The sequence below is a fragment of the Nanorana parkeri genome, unplaced genomic scaffold (assembly GCF_000935625.1).
Source record: "Nanorana parkeri isolate BGI_ZX_2015 unplaced genomic scaffold, ASM93562v1 scaffold137, whole genome shotgun sequence".
In the NCBI taxonomy this organism is placed as follows: Eukaryota; Metazoa; Chordata; class Amphibia; order Anura; family Dicroglossidae; genus Nanorana; species Nanorana parkeri.
Genome location: NW_017306405.1, coordinates 703092 through 721179, shown reverse-complemented (window position 1 = coordinate 721179; position 18088 = coordinate 703092).

Sequence of the window (18088 nt, the reverse complement as noted above, 5' to 3'; positions counted from 1 at the left end):
TATATATATATACATCATACGCCCAATTGTAATTGCTTTTTCTTTTCAAAATGTAAATGTTTCCATCATATATTTTTATATCTATATTACACTAATAAGCTGAAATTATTACCAAATATTTTTACATTCTGATGGAATCATATTTTCTATTCGCAAATATATTTGTTAGGACTTTCTAACAGTCTACCAGCGGACAGCGTTCTTCTAGTAGATAGCAAAACCAAACTCAAGGACATTTTATTTGCTAAAGCACTTTGAACCCAAAACAACTAGAATTACAAAATAAATTAATTGTTTTCACGTTTTTCCCCCCATAATTTATTGCATCTCTTTCAGCCTCTTTGCAGCCACCTACTGTCTATATTCACTTCAGTGATGGCTGCGTGGCATTTCCCAGGGCGGGTTTCCTGATGGTGAAAACACAGGAAACACACTGCATATTGTGTGTTGAGTCTCCTTCAGAATTCCGTGTGAAAGCATCACATGGCAGAAACACAACTAGGAAACATAGACAGTTATCACCCTATGGCAAAAAGGGTTTGAACAATGACTTTCCTCCCAGGTATTAATTTAATGAAGCTTCATTGCAGGATCCCCAGGTATTATTTTAAATAACCTTTATGGCAAGATCACTGGGTATTATTGTAATGATCCTTCTGTGCAAGATCCCCAGGTAATATTGTATTGAGCCATCCTGGCAGTATCACCAGGTATTATTTTATTGAGCCATCATGGCAGTATCACCAGGTATTATTTGAATGCACCTTCATGGCATGATCAACAGGTATTATTTTAATAATCCTTCATGGTAGGATCCTCAGGTATTATTTTATTGAACCTTTATGGCAGGATTCCAGGTATTATTTTAATGAACCTTCATGGCAGGATCATTGGATACTGTTTTAATGAGCCTTCATGACAGGATCACCGGGAATTTTTTTAATTAACCTTCATTGCAGGATCACCGGATATTATTTGAATGAACCTTCATTGCAGGATCACCGGATATTATTTTAATGAACCTTCATGGCAGGATCCTAGGTAATATTTTAATGAACCACTATGGCAGGATCACAAATATTACTTTAATAATCCTTCATGGCAGGATCCCCAGATATTATTTTAATGATCCTTCATGGCAGGTTCCCCAGGTATTATTTTAATGATCCTTCATGGCAGGTTCCCCAGGTATTATTTTAATGATCCTTCATGGCAGGTTCCCCAGGTATTATTTTAAGGAACCTTCATTGCAGGATCACTGGGTATTATTTTAAATAACCTTCATGGAAGGATCCCAGGTATTATTTTAATGAACCATCATTGCAGAATCACCTGATATTATTTTAATTAACCTTCATTGCAGGTTCCCCAGGTATTATTTGAAGGAACCTTCATGGCAGGATCATTGGATACTGTTTTAATGAGCCTTCATGACAGGATCACCTGGAATTTTTTTAATTAACCTTCATTGCAGGATCACCGGATATTATTTTAATGAACCTTCATGGCAGGATCCTAGGTAATATTTTAATGAACCACTATGGCAGGATCACAAATATTATTTTAATAATCCTTCATGGCAGGATCCCCAGATATTATTTGAATGATCCTTCATGGCAGGTTCCCCAGGTATTATTTTAATGATCCTTCATGGCAGGTTCCCCAGGTATTATTTTAATGATCCTTCATGGCAGGTTCCCCAGGTATTATTTTAATGATCCTTCATGGCAGGTTCCCCAGGTATTATTTTAATGATCCTTCATGGCAGGTTCCCCAGGTATTATTTTAAGGAACCTTCATTGCAGGATCACTGGGTATTATTTTAAATAACCTTCATGGAAGGATCCCAGGTATTATTTTAATGAACCATCATTGCAGAATCACCTGATATTATTTTAATTAACCTTCATTGCAGGTTCCCCAGGTATTATTTGAAGGAACCTTCATGGCAGGATCATTGGATACTGTTTTAATGAGCCTTCATGACAGGATCACCTGGAATTTTTTTAATTAACCTTCATTGCAGGATCACCGGATATTATTTTAATGAACCTTCATGGCAGGATCCTAGGTAATATTTTAATGAACCACTATGGCAGGATCACAAATATTATTTTAATAATCCTTCATGGCAGGATCCCCAGATATTATTTGAATGATCCTTCATGGCAGGTTCCCCAGGCATTATTTTAATGATCCTTCATGGCAGGTTGCCCAGGTATTATTTTAAGGAACCTTCATTGCAGGATCACTGGGTATTATTTTAAATAACCTTCATGGAAGGATCCCAGGTATTATTTTAATGAACCATCATTGCAGAATCACCTGATATTATTTTAATTAACCTTCATTGCAGGTTCCCCAGGTATTATTTTAAGGAACCTTCATGGCAGGTTCCCCAGGTATTATTTTAATTAACCTCCATTGAAGGATCACCAGGTATTATTTTAATGAACCGTCATTGCAGAATAACTAGGTATAATTTTAATGAACCTTCATGGCAGGATCACCAGGTATTATTTTAACAAACCTTAATAGCAGTATCACCAGTTATTATTTGAATAATCCTTCATGGTAGGATCACCAGGTATAATTTTAATAATCCTTCATGGCAGAATCATCAGGCATGTTTTCAAAAGAGGTGCAAATCTAAAAATATTGTATTGAAAATGAACATGCTAAATCTTATATGATATTCTAGTGATATAATTTACATCTTAGTGATTTTAGTGATATCATTTACATTGAATTTAAAGCTGACCATTTGAAGATGGCGTGAAATCCCATACATTTTTCATAAAACAATTCTTATAGCAGACTAGAAGTGGAATTTTGTTGTCCATTTGCTTTTGTTGAAATGATCTTTGCACAGGAGTAGTTTGACATACACTATAATCAAGGGACACTCTGCTGACCTGGAAACATCATGTCAGTACTATCTGACAGTATACAGTAGTCTGAAGTGTATTTTACCAGTCCCAGTGCTTATTGATTCATGTGAAATTCTGTATGGAGGAAATTGCCTTGTTGGAGTGCTGTCTTGGGGGTGGATTTTGTGTATATGAGGCTAAAACTTTTTTTTTTAGTTTTGGATAGAATGTGTAATCATTAAATCTCATTAAATCCCCTGCCAGGTCTTTATTGCTGTCTCTGCTAGGGAGAGTCACACTTTCTATTTGTACTGGTGATCACTGTAACTAAGTAGGCAAGTGGGTATAAATCTAAAGTTTTAGAGTTGCCCTCAAAATATGAGGTAAAGGTGTGGATTCGCTCAATGGGTGTCATAGTCTTCCGCTTCCCGCCCAAAATCCCAACGGACGCAGGAACTTTCCAGATTTTTTGACATCCGGTGGGGCCGACTGTCAAATAACTTCAGCAGAGTTGCTTCCACCCCTCTCGCTTTGGTAGATTTCTTATATCTTCCTGCTGTGTCTCTAAGACAGGAAGTGAAGAGAAATCTCTTTGATGGGACAAGACTATTCACTTTGCAAAATGAAAGTTCATTTAGCTCAGTAAATAAGCTTAAGCTGGGTTTACTTTATTCAGCTATTCGTGTGCAAGCCAAAAATGTTTTTTTTTTTAAAAATTGTTATTTACCCTTTTACATGACTGGGTATTAAAAGTGAACACAGCTTCTACCTATTTACTAAGCTAAATGAACAGACTGTACTCCTTTTGTAAATCAACCCCAGCATGTTGGATATTCTCAGTTCAGCAGATGATTGATTTGTCTGCAGCAGCTAATTTGCTAAAAGTTTACATTTTAACCTGGGATATCTCAGCAGAGGAAGAGCTCTGAGATTTCAGTGAACAGCTATAATGTTGAAATCAGCAGTGGTTAATGACAGGAAGCCAGATTTAATTGGTATATTTAGTGGTGCTGATACAGCTAAAAGTGCCAGCTGAGAGCTGTAACAGAGCGGTCCGGTGTCACCTATTACCAGGGAACGTCACTGCCACCAGAGTAACCCTTTGCAGTACTAGCTGTCTGTAGATAATTGCATTAACACTTCATTGTGCTCCAGGTAAAATGCATTTGTTGGCTGCGCATGATGCGCCTAAGGTTGGCTAGGCTCATATGTCATCAATCACAGCGATTTGGTGGAGATACTAAACACCAGATATACCATAACTAGTACTATCGCCATGGTCAAATATTCCCAGTGCCAAGCACATATCCCAGCTCATCTCCCAGGATTGATAGAAAATATTTAGAAAATAAAGTTATATCCATTTTGGGGGCTATTTATCAATGCTTTTACCCAACTGTCACCGAAGATTTACCCATATTTCACATAAGATTCTGTTAGAAAACAACATATCCCGTGCAATCCCCTCTTATTCTTCTCTTTGGTTTCACGGATGCCAGGTGGAGGGTTCTTTCTCACACATTTGGTGGGATTGTTCTTGGGTTAAACAGTTCTGGTGTAGGGTGTATCGGTTGCTCTACAGGAAAGTCTTTTTGCAAGCTCTATTGAGTAAGAACCTTGCAGTATTTTCTCACTGTCAATTTCAACTGGTCCACATTATTCTCACTGAGCCTAGATGTGTTATTGCACGAGCATGGAAGTCCCCAATCATCCCCTCTGAGGAGGTCAAGCGCCGAGTTACGCAGGTGATATTCTTTGAAAAATGAACGGCTATCCAGAATGAGACGGTTGGTGAGTTTCAGAAGCTCTGGGAACCGTGGGTCGAGTCCTACCTCCCCTCCTCCTTTCATATGGAAACTTTGATGCATACCAGTATACACATGCCAGGGTTTTAAGCGAATATTTTTGGCTGTTTGCTATATATCGTCACATGGCTTTGCTGGTTTATAAATTGTTAACCATACTATGTACGTCTTTGTTGTACACTTTTTTGCATGTAACTTGAAAATTTTTGTTATTGACCGAGAAAAAAGAAAATTGGTGTATCTTGGGTGAAAACATTGAGAAATATAGCAAGTAAGTCACAAGCACACTGGGTGTGTGATGTGATATCTGCAATAACATTGAGAAACTAGCCCCTTAATTCTGGGTAATCTTTTTAAAAAAAAAATATTGGTAGGATTTTAAATGTGTAACTACGCCAACATAATAGATGGAATTAAATAAATAAAGGCATCTGAGATTTGAAGTCTATCTTTTGGATGAAAGCAAGTAATAAACTGCCATATAGAATGGACAGGAAGCATATCTAGGTGCTCCCTCATTTAAATAAAACTATTTGGCAAGAGATATGCTTGAAGAACCAATAGTAAGGCATATGAGGTGGGAAAGAGAAGGCCATAGTTAGTGACCTAGAACCTGCTCATTACTTTGCATTGAAGTAGCAATATTCTGGATCCTCTAAAGGTGACTGAGGACAACATGCAGATTCTGCTTTGGTTGGACGGATGATCGTCCATGAGATAATGTGCAGGCAGCCCTTAGAAGTCCATGCAGTAGAGGAGCCCGTTCCCAAAAATGGGACCGTAACATCTGTTGTGAGGGCAGCTTTTTCCATAATCCTGAGCCCAATCACACTTGTGCACTGTGGCAGCACATGCTAAAACATGCATTAAAAACACATCTATTTTAGGTTCAGTGTGTTGTGCTGCCAATCCTTGCGAATGAGACCCAAATGCATTGTTCAGTAGAGCTCAAAGCACCGCAGCACATTTTAATAAGAATCATAGCATGTTATATAATGTAGACTATTTGTGTTACACATAGTAGGTATTACTATTATAATGAATTATTGCTATAATTATGAATAGCTGTTTGGAGCTTGGTTTATATTTTGCACGAGGTATAGGTATATTTAGGTATATTCCTGTTTTAGTTTAATCCCAGCAAAGACAATTTTATTACACAGAGAGTGCCTAACATGGCATAGACATCGACTTTCATAAGCTCCCTTGAAATTGTTAATATTCTGGAGCCCGTCCTCTTAATACCATGGGGACAAATTACAGCCATATCTCCAGCATTTCTATGAAAGCTCCCATCCATGAGATTGGCCATTAATGTAATATTAGTAATGTAGTGATAAGGCTTTGGTTTCCGAACAGTGATGTCATATCCACTTCATTTTCACCGAAATTCCCTGTATATTGTGCGGGGTAATAGATTGCATTACCTCTTAGCAGTGATGTGAGGGGCGGTGGGCTCCAGGGGGCCGTTCCACTGCCCTGCCAATGAGCCTAAGGACAAACACATTATTTATTAACCTAAAGGCCTGGCTGCCATTGATCACCCATTGCATACACATACACAGTAATCGGGCCTAGAGACTGCGGCCTGCACCTCTTACCAATCCAGTTAAGTGATTGTCAGCTATCTCTGTATTCTAATCACTTGTAGCTGCACCATATGCCGCTGATTTGTTTGCAGATGAATTGTGTGTACTCTCCCTGACACTGCCGCCTGTTTATTACTGGCTGCCTTAATCTGACTAATGAACTCGTTAAAGGTGCCCGTGTAACCCTGGACAGCTCCGAGCTCTTTAGGGAAATTGCCCTGAAAGGTTTCTGCTGGTCTTGTGAGGCGGCTGTCAGTCCCTCCCCGGACTTGTTTCATCTACATTAAAAAAGAAAAGTGATGGTCTAGCTTGTTCCTTCAATTCTTCCCCCTGGCTGCACCCTTTGTAGCATCTGCTGCGCCAGTGCCATGCTTTATATAACTACGAAAGTTATTCTTCCATTTACTTTGTATCTGAATTCTAAATTGAGCGTGATTAAAAAAATATAAACTTTTTTTTTTCTGGTACCATTAAGCAGAAGAAGGTATTAAATCTTCGGCCATTTGATTGGCTGTGCCCTGATGTTGTAATGCCTGCGTATGGGCTCAGGAGTTACTACATCTCGGCATGCCAAGCCTGCACACTGAGCTGTGCATGCAGGGGTGATCGTCCGCAGGTAATTGCAGCATGTGCAATTACATGCAAACAGTGGGGAACAGCTGTGGGCTCTGGCAGTTGTCCTTGTATTGTACAGCGCCTGATACTCATCCACCTTGGTAATATGGGGCATCATATGGGCAAACTAAAACTATGAAGGCAGAACTCTGGATATAATTCTTCCTAACCCTTGCAGTGGGGGTACCCCTGCACTGCAAGGGTTAAGTGCTCATTTTCTTTCTAGATGCTAAAAAAAAAAAGTTATACTTACCGGATCCTAGGAGTCAGCTTGCTGTTAGACTGTTCCCTGGAGCCTCTCTTCCCCTCCGCTGCAGTCTAAGGTCCTGTAAATCATCACGTTCTATATACAGCGTATAGAAATGAGGACACTGAGGAACATTCCAACGCTGCAGAATGAGACAGGCTTCAGTGACTGAAGAAGCAGGGAGCCGGCTCTGCGGTTTGGAGTATAACTTTTTTTTCACATCAAAAATAAACAAAAATGAGCCCTTAACCCTTGAAGTGCAGGGGGAAGCCCCACTGCAAGGGTTAAGAACACTTTTGCCCAGAGTTCTTCTTTAAACGTGGGGTGCTGAAATTAATCTTACCAATCAATTCATTTATTTCTGAGATTATATATACCAGTGGCGTAACTATCGCCATAGCAGCCAAGGCAGCCACTATGGGGCCCGGGTCACAGGGGGGCCCGGCCGGGACGAGGAACAAAGGGGTCCCCCTGATGCCATGCGGGCCGCCTGGGCTGCTATGGCATCTCAGCCTTCTGGCTGTCGCTTGCGGCTGTGAGGAGGAATGCGCCACTGTCTCTGTGCAGTGGCGCGTTCCTTCTCACAGCAGCTGCTGAGTCAGTGACAGCCAGCAGCTGTGGTGGAGGAGGCCAGGGCCCGGCAGCAGCAGGGGAGGAGAAGTCAGGGCCAGGCGGCTGTGGAGGAGGAGGAAGAGGACAGGCCGGTGGAGGAGGTGGGGCCCACCGGCGACCGAGGAGGAGGGTCCCGGTGGTGGAGAGGGCTGACAGCGTATCGGGGCTGACAGGTAAGAGGGGTGCAGGGGTGTGACCAGCCCACCTGAGACCCTGCAGGGCCCCCCATAGAGAGTCTATGGGGGGCTCTGCAGTGTCACTCGCAGTTGGGCTGTGTGGGATCTTAGGTGGGCTCTGTAATGGGCATAACTAGAAATCACAAGGACCCATACAAAGTTTTGCTATGGGGCCCTGTGATTTCTAGTTATGCCCCTGACACTTACACATTACATAGAATGCATGCTCTTAACATTAAAAACATATCTGATGCTGGGTTCACTTTACCATGTTTTTGCTGAGTCTCTCAGTATCCATTAACGCTAACACTGAATTTCATGCTTCATGCATAATACAATACATTCAATAAAAAGATAAAATCTGTTGATTATTGCAGCACAAATGAAAATAAAAAAAGAAAAAGCACTTCTTACATTGATTCAATTTACTCTACAATGCATTTGCCATTTGTTTTGCCTCCTTCCTCATTTTGTGTGCCACAAACATGCTAAGTGTGTATGACCTCCTATGATGAAACAGTAACATGTTATTTATTCAGGGCCCATGTAGTGCTCTCCTGGGACAATTCATCCTTGCTGAGCCTAATAGAAGAAGTGAGCAGGGAGGACAAGACAGGATTGTCTCCCAGATGAGTGACCTGCACAGTTCCCACACTATCATCACACTCATTGCCATCAATAATTAGACAATTGTTTGAAAGATTAAGTGTTCATAAATTTCCGGACGAAAGCTTATTGTCATTTATTCTTCATCCATTCTTATTTTCACTTCTCTGATGACACTTCCATGAATCAGAAGGTGATGAAAAGGCTCTGGTGCACTTTGCGAGATTTCATGTCTGTTCACTCCACCAATGTCCTCCTCATAATTTCTCATTCATGATTGTATACCAAAGACCTGTCTACAGGTGAGTCAGTTGGAGAGACCTGGGGGTGGAGGGTGGACTGTTGGTGTAAGTCCAGTGGAGACACCAGGGGGTGGAGGGTGGACTGTTGGTGTAAGTCTGGTGGAGACACCAGGGGGTGGAGGTTGGATTGTTGGTGTATGTCTGGTGGAGACATCAGGGGTGGAGGGTGGACTGTTGGTGTAGTACAAGCAATAGAACAGTGATCACCAAAGTGGGGCAATCCCCTCCTCCGATGCTGGGACACTGAAGGAGTCGGTATTCTTGTACAGGACTGACTTGTGGAAGCATATCCTGGTCCTTGTAAGCTGCAGTGGCTATAAGCACAGAGAGCACATATACTCTAGATCTATGTCTCTAGATCCATTTCTATAAATGACGATGACTCTATATCTATGTCTCTAGATCAATTTCTATAAATGATGATGACTCAAGATCTATGTCTCTAGATCCATTTCTATAAATGACAATGACTCTAGATCAGGTCTCTAGATCAATTTCAGTAAATGAAGATGACTCTACATCTAAATATCTGGATCTTTTTCAATACATTCTGATGACTTTAGATCTATGTCCCTAGATCCATTTCAAATTGAAGATGATTCTAGCTCTACATTCCTAGAACCATTTAATTAAATGAAGATGACACTAGATCTGTGTCTCTAAATCTATTTCAATAAATAAAGATGACTCTAGATCTATGTCCCTAGATCCATTTAATTAAATGAAGATGAGTCTATATCTAGGTATCTGGATCTATTGCAATAAATTCAGATGACTCTAGACCTGTCTCTAAATCAATTTAAGTAACTGAAGATGACTCTATGTCTATGTCTCTAGATCAATTTCAATGGATTAACATGACTCTAGATATATGTCTTTAAATACATTTCAATAAATAAAGATGTTTTTGTCCCTAGATGCATTTCAGAAAATGAAGCTGACCCTATAGATACTGTATGTCTCTGGATCTATTTCAATACATTCAGATAACTCTAGACCTATGTCTCTAAATCCATTTCAATAACAAAAGATGACTCTACATCTATGTCTCCAGATCCATTTCAATAACTGACAATGGCTCTAAATCTGTGGGACTGATTTACTAAAGGCAAATAGGTTGTTCACTTTGCAAATGAATTTGAAGTTTGCAGGGAACGTTTCTTAGTGAATGAGGTGACGGTCTGCTGACTTCCATCATCCAATCATGTGCATGCATAAATACGTTGTTTTTTTTACATTACCTTGCACGTGGGTATTCTACAAAGGGGAAAATTCTTGCAAAGTGAACAGCCAATTTATCTTTAGTAAATCAATCCCTGTGTCCCTAGATAATTTCAATAACTTAAGATGACTTTAGATTTACTGTATGTCTGTAGATCAATTTCAATAAATGGCTCTAGATATATGTCTCTAGATCCATTTTCAGTTGGGAACAATGCAGAATGTAAAGCATATCTTAAGCCAAAGCTTGTTTTTTTTCAAGTTTTAGAATGTTTAATTCCATGTCCACTTTTTCTTTTGGTTGGTGTACCAGAAAGGAGATTTCACTTCACTTCCTGTCTTGAAGACACAGCAGGACACGGGAATTAGGGATGTTCAGATACCAAGTACAGTATTCGGTACAAGTGCATGTATAGATACTTTTCCAGCTCCAGGACTAGACTAGAGAAAAATTCAAAAGATGGGAGGCAGCTGTCATTTGTAAGGAGCATATTGAGCTCCTGGGATTTGTGCATCCCTGTTTTAATGTATGATTGTTTTCTTATAAACATATAAGTGATGCACCGATACCATTTCTACGAGTACTGATACTTGTCCAAGTACTCACAGATACAAGTACTGATACGTGACAATAAACAAAAATGTGACAGTTTTTCTAAACAAATATAGACTAATGATTTCAGGACAGTGATGGAGCGCAAGAGCCAGGTCCCAGCTGCAACCCCTGCAACCCTGGTAGTTCTCGTGAAAATGCCAAATATCAGAATTGGTATCTGAACTGGTATCTGGACATTCCTAAAGGGAATAAATATATCCAAACTGAGGGAAAATCCTCTCTTTGTTACTCGAGCATATATCCCCACTTATAGATTTCCTTCCACCCTTGATTCCAGAGATTACTATAACATTTTAGATTTCTCTTCACTTTTTGTCCCAGTGAGAATGGTCACCATTCTCGATATCTAGTCTATCTAGGCTTGTTTGCCAGTTGGGGAGCTTTTTTCCCCTCAATATTTACAACTGTCCAGTCATGTAACCATAAATTGTGAGTAAAAATTGCCCACTTTTCTAAAACAATAAAAACATTCTTTTTCCTACACTAACCAAAACTAAAAATATTAAATACAAATTGGCTTTAGATACACTTTAGGCATTTCTAACTAGATACCACAAAAGCCAAAGATGATGACAACATGGAATGACATACAGTGGTAGGAAAATGTTTGTAGACTAAACAGAATTTTCTGGAAGGCTCCTAAAATGTGGTTTGATCTTGCTAATCTAAATCCTAAGGAAAAATTAGATAGAACTGTACCCTATAAAAAATCTATTAGAAATCTTTATCTATAAAAATCAGAGTTTTTTATGGGCTACAACTTTCTTAAAATGGATATATAAATTGAACAAATATTTGTGTTTTGGTTCATAGTAAGTCACAAAGTAGGGTTCTAGTGGATAACAGTTAAACCGTTAATCACTACAAGGTCTCATTTAGATCCTTTTTTACAAGTCTGGAAGATGCTGCACCTGTGTTAATAAAGTCACTCAGGCAGGTGTTAATTGAAGGTTCAGTGGCTTTATCTTACTAAGTCATTCTGAGATAGGACCATTCAGCTCATCTGGGTGGTCTTTCCATATTGCAGCAGTAAAAATCTCAGTGCTTAAAATAGGTAAAGGCCTTGAATAGGTTCTGAAAACACCACATTCATTACAGGAGAAGAATGTATCCGTCTCACTCACCAATCAATCTTATAAATTCCAGGAGACAGTAGAGATTGATCCAATCCATATACTGTAAGGGCCCAAATTAGCTCGTGCTTTGAAGATACTTTAAAGCTTAATTTACCATTTAATTAAATGGTACACGCAGCATCCTCTAAAAAAATGTAAGAAATCTATACCACAGTTTAGGATCACTTATTAAGACCAGGAGCTATATAATCCTTTTAGACATAAACAGCTCTTTGTAAACCCTGCCAGTCTATATATTGATTCTCATGTTTAAGGTAATCAAGCTTAGCTTTAACATGTCACAGATTAATTCATTTGGTTTACAGGCTTTCCTGTACTGTAGGCCGACATTGAAATGACAAGACCAGCCTTTCTAGAAACACAGCTGACATAGTGTGAGTTATACATTTCTGCATGCGGTATAGGTGATCACAGAGGGAAAGTGTCTTGAAGACAACTGACCAACCTTGAAGGACCACCATATAGGAAGTGAGGGGAATCTCCTTAGTGGAAGCAATGCTTTGCTGGACAAAGTATATTTCTCTGATCTGGATTCTTTATTGAAAAAATAAAGTGGGAGGGATTTAGTAGTTTAATAAAAGACATTTGTTGTTAGTCCTTAACAAGAAATCAGGTGCTAATTGCAATTCTATCACTTCAACTGCTAGTGAATTTGTACTTGCAGGTTCTTTAAGTGGATAAAAAATGGCAAAATGGCCATTTCTTTGAGAGATATGCCGCATACTATTATTATTATAACACAGGATTTATTTAGCACCAACAATTTGCGCAGCACGTTACAATATAAGGAAGACATTATGGTTACAATACAAGCTTACAATCATTTTTTGGCTTGACATATGCTTTAATAGTAACAATAAAATAATAATAATAAAGACTTCAAATTCAAAACATTATACCTCTTTCCAGTTGCTACTGGTCACCACACATATGCATGGTTGCTTCCTGGTATAAATGATCCCATATATATATCTTTGATATTTACTGTACATTATAGGGATTGCACCCCCATGTCGCTGTTAGACACATAATTGCTAAACCAAGGATTTTAACCCTTGCTCATTCTATCCGTAGAAAAATACACAAATAGTGAGCGTTCTACCTTAAAGGTCAGACTAGGGACAAAACCCAGCCATGGCATACATTCTCTATAAATGTGCTTGCACCATCTTTGCTAAACTCAAATACAGTATATTACAGAGTCGCCAGTCTTGGCCTAGTGTAAAGTCCCATAGAGAGCTGGAGAAAACAGTTAGGGAAGATAGGGATTGGCTTTTTTTTCTTGTTTTTCGGGTTAAAAAACTAAGATCTGAAAATATTTTATTTCTTTCTTTAGCTAAAACATATTTTTTTTACCTTTACTTTTAGAATATTCCTCAACATTCACCATACCGAGGATCAGACTATTTACGGTTACATAGGGGGCATTGACCAGAACTTTTGATTATCAGACATGCTCTTTATTGCTCACACAGATTTTCCAAACTGTTCAAAACATTCACTGTGATGGAGACACTTTTAAGGATGGGCAGGTGTGTCTCTATCCATCACTCTTGAGAACACATTTGCTTATCTATGGTCAGCCTACATCTTCAAACACACATGCTAAATTTAATTTAGGTGAAATTTCAACAGCAATTGTTTTAAAAGCTGCCATTTCCATTTGTCGGGCTCCACAAAACAAGAAAATAATGAATCTACTGTCCAGATCAGCAAAACAGAGTAAACTAGAGGCAATGGGCCAGTCATTTTGCCAAAAACGTTACGGAGAGACATTCAGTAAATGAGCAAATGATACATAAAGCCACATGATAGATGTGACATCGCTTGGATGTTTAGACTAAATGAGTCTCCGCCACTGACTTCTAATAATGGTGAGTTTATGAAAGCAATTTCAGAGCAGAATGCTAAGGGTCTCTGGGCTGCAATGAGCAGCTCCATTTAATGGATGAGGGGGTCAGAACGAGAATTATTGACACTCGGCTGCCCTTAACCTGTTTCCCAATAAAGCTGATTAGATTTTGTCAATTCATCAGCTAACCACTCTCCCAAGGACTGCATCAAAGGCTTATTTGCTCAAGGGAAATCAACAAGTCACCAATCAGCCTCATTAAGCTGCAGAACTGCTCAGGAGAATTTTGGTAGAACTCACGGTAATGTGGCTGTTCTTGGCCAAGAGTAATTAAATGTAAATTTATTCAAAGCTAAAAAATATTGTACTTAAAGGGACAAAGTTTGGTCTTGGCATTCACCATTTTCAGTTAGTTGCTCAACTTGCTGAATATAGATTGTTGCCAGGATTCTTATTTTCGTATCGACCCTGAGACTCGAAGTACTGCCCTCTAGTTTTCAGATAAATAGATTGGGGAGCACACTATAGGGACCAACGTGAGGGAATGTCCCTCATGTCAATCTTGATAAATGTGGGTTAGTGATGACTGAGTAAGAGAACTTCATGTAGTAAAGTTACAGTAGAGAAAAATGAGTTAACAGAAGTTATAAACTCTCAGCTTGAATAGGACCACTTTGCAGTCACATTATAATAAAAGACAGATTCCCATACAGTACATCCAACCTGACCAAAGTTCTATTTTGACTGGTAGAAAGGCCCCGACTGATTAGCCCCCATGACTAAAATCAGGATTTTGGCATTTGCACATAATGGGATGATTTCAGTTAACAGAGCTTCACTTCATTCACAAAGCTAAGGGAAAATTCCTTGGCAAAGTAAAACAGCTCATATGCCTTTAGTAAGTCAACCCAACTGGCATTAGAACTGCAGGATAGAGGTAATGTCATCAAGGGTAGTCTTTAATGGGCAGTATCTAAACTGGTGCACTCCTCGTAATAAGCCTCTTTTTTCCACAAGGCAGTCTCTCTAACTTCTCTTTTCCACAAGGCAGTCTCTCTAACAAGACCATCTCTGTTCCACAAGACAGTCTTTAACTGTATAGTCAGAGCAGTCTCTTACATGGAGACTTCGTGCAACATGGCCATCTAATATAGCAGTCTCTATTCAACAAGGTCTTCTAACAGAGTAGTCTCTCTACAGCATGGCATTCTAACAGAGGAGATTTTCTTCTGCAGGGCGGTCTATAGCAGTTCAGTAACTGCGACCCCTGTGGACTGACAAGCAGCTGCAGTTGTCTGCCAGGACCCTCCACATGTTAATAATGAGTATAAGCATATTCCCATGATTTACCCAGGGGTGTCCCTACACTTTTCACCACTTGAGGCGGTGTGGGTGGGGGTGGTGCACATTACCAGGGGTGTGTGGCTTCGCATGTTACCGGTAATGGGGGTGAGGTGGTGGTGCACATAACGGGAGATGGGGGGTGGCACCACCTGGCATGACAAAAGTCAAGTTTTCAATCGGCTTTAGTCGAAGGATCTAGCTGTAAAATGGTTGACCAAAACAGTAACTATAGCCAATCAGATACAGTCTCTGTTCAAGTATTCTTACTTTGGCAGGTGCCGGTTGTTAGACTACAATAGGCCAGCAGGGGAGATTTATCCATTCATATTGTTTAGCATGGTTGGGGAGATCTGTTATAATATTTCCCAAAATTACGGGAGTTTCCTTCTTAGACAATTATCCCTGTACAGGTATTGCCATTGGAAGAGTTTCCCTTACCTCTTGTTCTTGAGACAGCTCTCAAATTTGGTATTTCCCCTCACTTTCTTTCACAATGATCAACAAGCACAAACAGAGAATGTGAATCTCCGCAATGGAGACAACACTAAAAATTTTAAAGAAGGACTAACCCTTCCCCAAGCTATCCCCCCACCCCAAAAAAAACAAAACGGTTTTGCCTAAAATCTAACTTTAATCTACATGTATTTTGTTAATACATGTATTCAATGCACCAACACATGCATATTACATATGCTGCATACCCTTCAATGTTCTTTATGATAATTAGCATAGCTATGTATGTAATGTATAGTGCAGGAACCGATGTATTGTTATAATTGTCAGCCACCGTTAAGTCTTGCTTTAATCCACTTTGCAGTATTTGTTAGAGGTATAAGGTATTGATTGGAGGATTACAACTTAATCTGCTGATTTATCGAATATTATCCCCTAGCCTAGATTAAAACAATTCACTACCTTTATTATCTACTAGTAACTTGGAGCCACAGTTGTGTCCTAATATCTTCTCCTATTGCACCATGCACTTAGTCAATAATATGCAAGAGTAGCCAAAACTTGTTTTATAGTTTTGGATAGAGTAGGGAAGCGTTAAAGCCAATGTCAGGTTTATATTGGGTTTTCTGGGTGAATTCGTCATCTCTATTTGTACTGGGGTCACCGCCTGCCAAATGCCACATACTGAGTTAAAATTGCCCCACTGCGATGTGAAGCATTGTGGCCATGGCGATGTGGATGGTCCCAAGCAGCCGCCAAATTTGTGTGTAGGTGGGCAGTCAAGGGCAGTAAAAACGCACCTCAACCGCCTGTTTTTATGGCCTCTTTCCTGCCCGTGAGAGCTTAGCCTTACAAATGAATGAATGGATCTGAAAGCAATAACCAAATATCATTTTTTTAATCATTCCAGCTTAATGAAGAACTCTGGGCAAAAGTTTAACCACTTCAAGACGTGGTTTAGACCCCCTTCCTGGCCAGGCTATTTTTCAGTATTCAGCGCTGCGATACTTTGACTGACGTTTATTCCGTCATGCAACGCTGTACTGAAATGAATTTTACACCATTTTTTAGGGACGGATAGAGCTTTCTTATGGTGGTATTTAATCACCACTGGAGGTTTTATTTTTTATTATAATTAGAAAAAATTACTGAAAATTTTGAAAAAATAACTTTTTTTTAACATTATGTTAGGTAACATTTATTATTACCCAGTTTTTTGGTCAAATATAAAAGATCGGGTCACGTCGGTTAAATAGACACCAAACTTGTCAATCTTTAAAATTGCGCGCACCCGCAACATCGCAGAAAACGACCGCAACCAAAATTAGCCATAGGCGACGCTTTAAACGTTTTTACCGCTAGGGGGGCGTAGGGGGGGGGGGGGGGGGGGGCGGCAGGGGGGGGGGGCCGCACCGATCGTCGCTAAATACAAGCGATCCGCCGGCTTTACAGCCGGCGGATCGCATGTATATTAACGGGCATCGCTGCCCGTTTTTAAATTGTGGCCATTTCCCGCTCGCACGCGCCCGGCAGCGCGCGCAAGGGGGCGTGTCTGAGCGGACGCCTGAAGACGCCCGCTCAGATCTAGGGAGCTCCTGGCCGGCCGTTTTTTTACTACGGCCGGCCCGGAGGCAGTTAAGTAACCCTTGTAGTGGGCCTACCCCTGCACTGCAAGGACTAACTGCTTGTTTTTGTCTAGGTGATTGAAAAAAAAAGTTAGACTCACCCAAACCTGCGAGCCAGCTGCCTGCTTCTCCACTCACTGAAGCCTGTCTTCTCCTACGCTGCAGCATTGCAATGTTCCTCAGCATCCTCACATCTATACACTGTGTATAAAAAGTACTGAGACTTTAGACCGCTGGAGACGAGGGGAAGAGAGGCTCCAGGGACTGTAGCCAGCCAGCTCCTAGGATCGGGTGAGTAAAACTTTTTTTTCTTTTTAGCACCTAGACAAAAACCAGAAGTTAACCCTTGCAGTGTGGCGGTAGCCCCAAGGGAAGGATTTATAACAATTCTTTAAAGAAAGCAGTGTGGAGCTCATACTATTGTAAATAGAATATGTGGTTTGTTCTAGATTCCTCTATTCATCAGGGGAGATTTTTATATTTATATTTGAACATTTAAAACAGGAATAGATGACCCTTGTGAATGTATCACATATCAAGAAATCTATTTTAATGCTAAGCATATCACTCTTATTTGAATATTTCTTTCTCTCTAATCTTTTTTCTCATGCAAGGTTAAAAGAACGGTATGGAAGAAATCTACACTGTGGCTGTGACTAATCTATATTAGAATAACACGAAAGATACAATACTACAAATAAAAGTAGACAACGTGCCATCACGTTCAGACTAGGCGCCTAAAGAAATGTCCTTGAATCAATGTTCTCATCCATTTTTAAAGGTGAACATTAGACAGATATAAAACAACACAAATTAATTCAGTTATGTATTGAATACAAAAATCATCAGTGTATTTTGAAATAAGACTAGTGTCTAAGTACTGAATCTACATTGATATTTGATTACTGTCATCCATCGTACAGCACCACTCAGACTAGGAGATGGGGGGACAGCACTAGAAGCCAATAAGACTCTGCTGCATGCATGTGCTGACAGGGATTGAGCTGACAGTGTTCACT